The sequence below is a fragment of the Heterodontus francisci genome, unplaced genomic scaffold (genome assembly GCF_036365525.1).
Source record: "Heterodontus francisci isolate sHetFra1 unplaced genomic scaffold, sHetFra1.hap1 HAP1_SCAFFOLD_221, whole genome shotgun sequence".
Classification (NCBI taxonomy): Eukaryota; Metazoa; Chordata; class Chondrichthyes; order Heterodontiformes; family Heterodontidae; genus Heterodontus; species Heterodontus francisci.
In genome coordinates, this window is record NW_027141485.1 from 930,525 (window position 1) to 936,920 (window position 6,396).

Sequence of the window (6,396 nt, forward strand, 5' to 3'; positions counted from 1 at the left end):
CCCACATCTGTGATACAAGGACATCTGCAAAGCGAGATCTCAAGCTGACTGGGATTGGAATCAATGCATGGGAAGTCCTTCCTGCTGACTGGAATTCCTGGAGAAAGGCATTCAGGAAGACCATGGGAAAAGCAGAGGACAAAAGAAATGACCAGATGGTGGGAAAGAGAGCTCAGAGGAAGGAAAAATTATCAGTCGACCTCGGGCCAATGATATTCATCTGTACCAGCTGCGGAAGGGATTGTCACTCACGAGTCATCCTCTACAGCCACAACAAACGATGTTTCACACAGAAGTGACGTACACCCCGGGTGTCGCCCATCGTCTTCCGAGACAGACGGTTGCCTATTACAATTACAACTACAGCAACAACTACAAGAGCGAGTCAGAGGCTGGGAACACTGCCGTGACGAACTCAGCTCTTGACTCGCCAAAGCCTGCCCACTATCTACAAGGCCTTCCTCTGATTTCAATTGCACGCACATTCGTGATCTGGCTCTGTAGCTTAGTTGGTTAAAGCACCTGCCTAATAAACAGGAGATCCGGGTTCAACTCCCAGCAGAGCCTTATTTCACAGTTGCAACATGCTTGAAAAGTTTCGTTATCAACACTGACATCTGTGTCTTGTGAACTCTAATTCAAAATACTTGATGAAATTCAATCACATAAAAAAACAGCCTTTGTGAAGGATATGAGTTTGGAATGGCTGTTCCTCCTTGAACAGAATTTCAGTGCTGATACATCGAAGGTAACTTCTTTGACATAAATTTGTTCACAGTTACATTCAACCTGGAAAACAGCTTGATATTAATCTCACTGAAGGAGAGTGTTTGTGTCATTATGTGTTGCTTTTAACCGAGACTGGGACATGACGCAAGTGGGAGGATTTATCTGAGGTTTGGAATATTTGTCAGTCAGGAACAAGAAAAATCAAAGGAACCAAATAAGAAAACCTAAGTCTCATGTGGTTACCGAGAAACGGTGAGAAGATATTAAACTTTGTTGTATTTAATACAACTGTGTGATCTTTGATCTTTGCGGCCTTTTATAAACAGTATTTGAAGGGTCTCAGTAAAAATGTTCAGTGTTGATGAGAGTGGGGTCTGGGTGAGCAGCTGCTTCATGTGACAGGGTCAGGACTGGATGCAGGAAGTTCTCTGACAGTCTCTCTCTGATGGGTTGAGTTGATTTTCAACTGGCAGCTGTTGCTGTTTTGATAATTCAAGTTCCCTCCACCGATTTTTTTGGACAGACAGTGCAGTATGAGGATGTTAAGGGTTAATGCTGAAAACAGTGGGATTAACCCCTCCCACAATCAGAGTGATGGTGTAACAGTCACATGAGATGAGGTTTGGGAGGAGAGAGCAGCACCAAGGATGCTAGTTTCGGAGGCTTGATGAGTGTGTACATAGTATTGTGTAAATTAGAAAAGAGCTCTTAGTTCTTTCAGCAGGAAATGTGTCCAGAAAATATCACGAAACTCACAATTTCATTATTCAGGAGTTGGAACACAGGGATATTAACTCCAAGTGACAGTAGTGGTTTCATTTAACAAAAGAAAAGGAGAGAATAATATTGCTCATTGATTGAAATCCCCCAGTGAGGAGACAGTTAAACAGGTGATCTGTTGGGGCATCCTTCGATCCAAGGTTTCGGCAGCATTTAATCTCCCTTTTTGGTGAAATTCTCTGTTTTTTGCATCTTTTTTTAATCCAGCTTTTATGGACCAGTGAAAAAACTGAAAAAAGTGAAAAGATCCATCCTTTCTTTTCTTCCTTCTTCCCATCAGTTTCTCTTTTCTGTCCCAATTTAATCTGCTGTTTTATCCATTCCAATCATAATTCAACATTCCAATCTAATCTATTTGTTATTCCACAGTGTCTCTCCATGTGTTTTATTCTGTTGTATTCTCTCACAGTCTGTTTGATGATCAATTTTACATCTCACTCTCTGTTCTGGTGAAGATCAGAAGCAGTGTTATCTGTTTGCAACACCCGACAAGTCGGCCTGAGGCTGTGTCTCATCGATAATGTGGAGTTAGGAACATAGGAACATAGGAGCAGGAGTCGGTCATTCAGCCCATCGAGCCTGCCCCACCATTCAATATGATCATGGCTGATCATCCACTTCAATGCCCTTTTCCCCACACTTTCCTCATATTCCCTTATGTCACTTGTATTTAGAAATCTGTCAATCTCTGCTTTAAACATACTCAATGACTGAGCTTCCACAGCCCTCTGGGGTACAGAATTCCAAAGATTCACAACCCTCTGAGTAACAACATTTCTCCTCAAAACTGTCCGAAGTGGCATGCCCCTTATTTTGAAATTGCGTCCCCTGGTTCTCGACTCCCCAACCAGGGGAAACATCTTAGCTGCATCTACCCTGACTGTCCTTTAAATATTTTGTAGGTTTTAATGAGATCAGCTCTCATTCTTCAAAACTCCAGAGAATACAGCCCCAGTTTCCCCAATCTCTCTTCATAGGACAGTCCCACCATCCCAGGAACAAGTCTGATGAACCTTCGTTGAACTCCCTCCATGGCAATAATATCCTTCCTAAGGCAAGGGGACCAAAACTGCACACAGTACTCCAAGTGCAGTCTCACCAAGGTTCTATATAATTGAAGCAAGAATTCACTACTCCTGTACTCAAATCCTCTTGTGATAAAGGCTAACATACTATTAGCCTTCCTAATTGCTTGCTGCACCTGAATGTTAGCTGTCAGTGACTTATTGCCATGGATACCAGGTCACCCTAATACTCTATACCTCAGTTAATAAAGGAAAGGATTCCATTTACCTGCTGAACCAGCTTATTGACCTGCACTGCTACTTCAGGGATCTGTGGACATTCACTCCAACGTCCCTCACTTCCTCTACACCGTTCAGTGTTCTCCCATTAATTGTGTATTCCTTTGCCTTTTTTGACGCCTGCTCTCGCTGTTCCCTGCTCTCCGAGTGAACTCTTGCTCCCTCTCTCTCCTGGGCTCTTTATGCTCCACTCTGCTCTCACTGTTTCCCGCTCTCTTAATGTATCAATATTTGTTTGTCTTGTGTTTAATTTAAAATATGGATTAACTGTATTTTACAGTTGTAGGTTTTATTTGGTAATCCTGTGCAAGTTGTGGATTGGTATTCAATATTAAGCTCTGTGAAAATGATGGTGAATGAAAATATAACTTTCAATCTTATACATGGGCTGGTCTGCAAGCTCCAAGTCCTTCATTTTGTAGTAATGGCTTGATACTGTATCTTTCAGTCTTAATCTCTGTGGGATTTTTGAACTGGTATGTAATGCATAGCTCGGTCTAACGTTCTGATGTTCATTATTGGGATTCATAGGATCATAGGAAATAGGGGCATTAGGCCATTCAGCCCATCGAGCCTGCTCCAACATTCAAACAGATCGTGACTGATCATCTACCTCTACGCCATTTTTCCCTGCTATCTCCATATCCCTTGATCTTGTGAGTATTTAGAAATCTATCGATTTCTGTCTTGAATATGTTCAATGATTGATCTTCCACAGCCCTCTGGGATAAAGAATTCCACAGATTTCTCACCCTCTGAGCAAAGAAATTCCTGCTCATCTCAGTCTGCCCTTATTCTGAGACTGTGTCCCCTTGTTCTGGACTCACTAGACAGAGGAAACATCCTATCCATATCTGCCCTGTGACACCCTGTAAGAACTTTGTCTGTTTCAATGAGATCACCTCTCATTCTTCAAAACTCTAGAGAATTTAGGCCCAGTTTCTGCAGTCTCTCATCATAAGACAATCCCACCATCCGAGGGGATGAGACCGGTGAATCTCTGTTGCACTCCCTCTGTGACAAGTCTATCCTTCCTTCGATAAGGAAACCAAAATTGTACAGAATACTCCAGGTGCGGTCTCATCTAGACTTCATACATTTTTACTCATGTACTCAAATACGCTTTCAATGAAGCCAACATACCATTTGCCTTCCTAATTGATTGCTGCACCTGCAGACTAGCTTTTTGTGTCTCATGAACAAGGACACCCAGGTGCCTTTGGACATCGACACTTCTCAACCTCTCACCATTTAAGAAATACTCTGTCTTTCTGTTTATTTGACCAAAGTGGAGAACATCACACTTATTCACATTATATTCCATCTGCCATGTTCTTGCCCATTCATTTAACCTGTCCAAATCCCCTTGAAGCCTCCTTGCATTCATTCTGTACCTTTCAATTCTGTAAATTTTGTCTGTTCTATTTCAGATTTTATATTTAAAATGTCACCATGGTGACAGAGTTTATTTAGATCTGATAGTGAGTTTGTTTTTGGACTGTGATTGATGTATCAACCTGTCAGCTGTACTGAATTGGAGCGAAATAGAAACAACTTCTGTCTCTCCTGCTGTTGTTTGACTGTTGGATTGAAAATGTGTCTCTTGACTTTGGGATCAGTGTCTGTCTGACTACTTCTTTTGTTTGTTCCAGTCGAACTGATGAGCTGGCAGTATCTCTGTGCTTTGGGAGTGATCCTGTACCGACTGTGTGTTGGAACGAGATCACTGCACTTTTCCTTGTGTCCAAGAATCACCACATCTATTCAGGTACCGTCATGTATTTTCCTGCAGGAATGAAAGAACTGGTGAGGTAGAAGATACAAAAGCGATCAATGTAATCGTCCCAATAATAATCATTATGAACAATCACAAAATGAAAACCAAGAACACAAACAGTGTCAGTGTCTGACTCCACTGCAGTACTGCAGTATTCAGCTTCTGTTTACCAGGTGTTTGCAGTGGTTTTACAACAAGTTTGTGACATTCAGAAACAACACAAGCCCTGCACTGCTCAATGACTGGGACTGTCCGATAGAGCAGTGACCTTGACACAGTCACATTTCTATTTCAACGGAAAACAAGCAGCCACTATTTAAAATGTGCCTTTCACACTTCTCACCTGGTGTCTGCAATAAATGCTCTTTGTCTAACTGTCCACATCGTTATTTTGCGGCTATTTTTCCCCCACTGTTCACAATCCAACAAACAGTGAGAGACTGGAACTAAAGCAGGAAAATTCCCTCTCCTTTGGGTGGTGAAATTGTCAGTGATTTTCAATAGTGATTTCTTCCCATTGTGTCTCCCTGAGCCTGTACAGACACTGTCCGAGAATGAACTCTCCCTTCCCCGTGTTCCCGGCTCACTCCATGTTCCGGGAGCAGCTCCTGCTCCACAGTGTCTGTTACAAACACTCCCCGACTCCCCCTCAACTTCCCACCACTCAATGCTAATCTCTGAGCACATCTGCGGACACGCTCCCAAAGCAGTGGCTGCTGGAAGCAGATGCTGTTTGTTCCCTTCCCCCGGGCCCGGGAAGTCTCCATTAGCAGCTGATTTAAAGCATCTTCCCCTGATTGAGTGAATGGCCTCACAGACTGGGTTGGGGAAAGGATGCGCATGCGCTCCACTCCACATTGTGACGTCTCACTGGGGGCGGGCCTACATCGCGCGTGCGCAGATCCCTGCAGCAATTCAGCATTCAAACATCAATGGGAACTTTCACAATTTCACCCTCATCAAAGTCCCAAAGAAAGTGAAGAGGGGCTTGGACTGGAGGGAGGGAGGGGCGGGGTAGGGGGAACCTAGAACCCAGAAAGCTGCCCACTTGCCCCATTTAGATGCTCAATTTGTGGTCATTCCCTGCAGGGGGTTTGTTATTATTGAGCCCCTCCTGGTAAAACAATCCGATAGAAAGAGGGGAGAAAGGAGGGAGCCGGTGAGTTTGCTGGGGCCTTGCAGAATTCATTTCAGCAGCAAAAGTCCCGGGTTATATTAACCCGAGTGAAACACGCTGTCAGTGAGAGGAAAACCGAACGGCCCTTTTCATCTTTTCATTGGAAAGAAAGTAGAGCCGGAAGTGCGGCGAGCAGAGCAGACACACAAGCTCAATGACAGGAGAGCTCGGCCGTCCCTGAGTTTCAGCTCCCGGCTCTTCCATTTCCTCATCCACACTGTCTTTACTGTGGATGTTCAAGGGTTCCTTGTCGGATCTGAGGACTGTATCCATTAAACATTCTGAGTCAGGAGATCCACACACTCTCTGTTATCAAGATTTATGGGCAGGAATGTTTCAAAACTTTGTCTATTAAATGATTGTATTATTCACAGAACTAATGAGGCAATCGGTTCATTATTCAGGCCTTGAACTTGGTTTGGGTGGACCGAAAACTGAGAGGTTCAGCACCTTTCCACTTCTTCACTAATATAACTGATTTTTTGATGAAATAACAGAAAGGTTGATGAAGGGAAAGCAATGGATGTTGTCTATATGGATTTTCAGAAAGCGTTTGACAGACGGCCACAGAAAAGGCTGGGTAACAAAACTGAGGTTCCAGGAATAGGAGGGTCAGTATCTACTTGGGT

General features: G+C 43.5%; 1 non-coding gene across 1 annotated transcript; it reads left to right on the forward strand.

The window, feature by feature from the left end:
- The first annotated feature begins 494 nt into the window (after positions 1 to 494).
- On the forward strand, positions 495 to 567 carry trnai-aau (transfer RNA isoleucine (anticodon AAU)). The gene has a single exon. It is a non-coding gene; the product is annotated as a tRNA-Ile (tRNA).
- Positions 568 to 6,396: the final 5,829 nt, after the last annotated feature.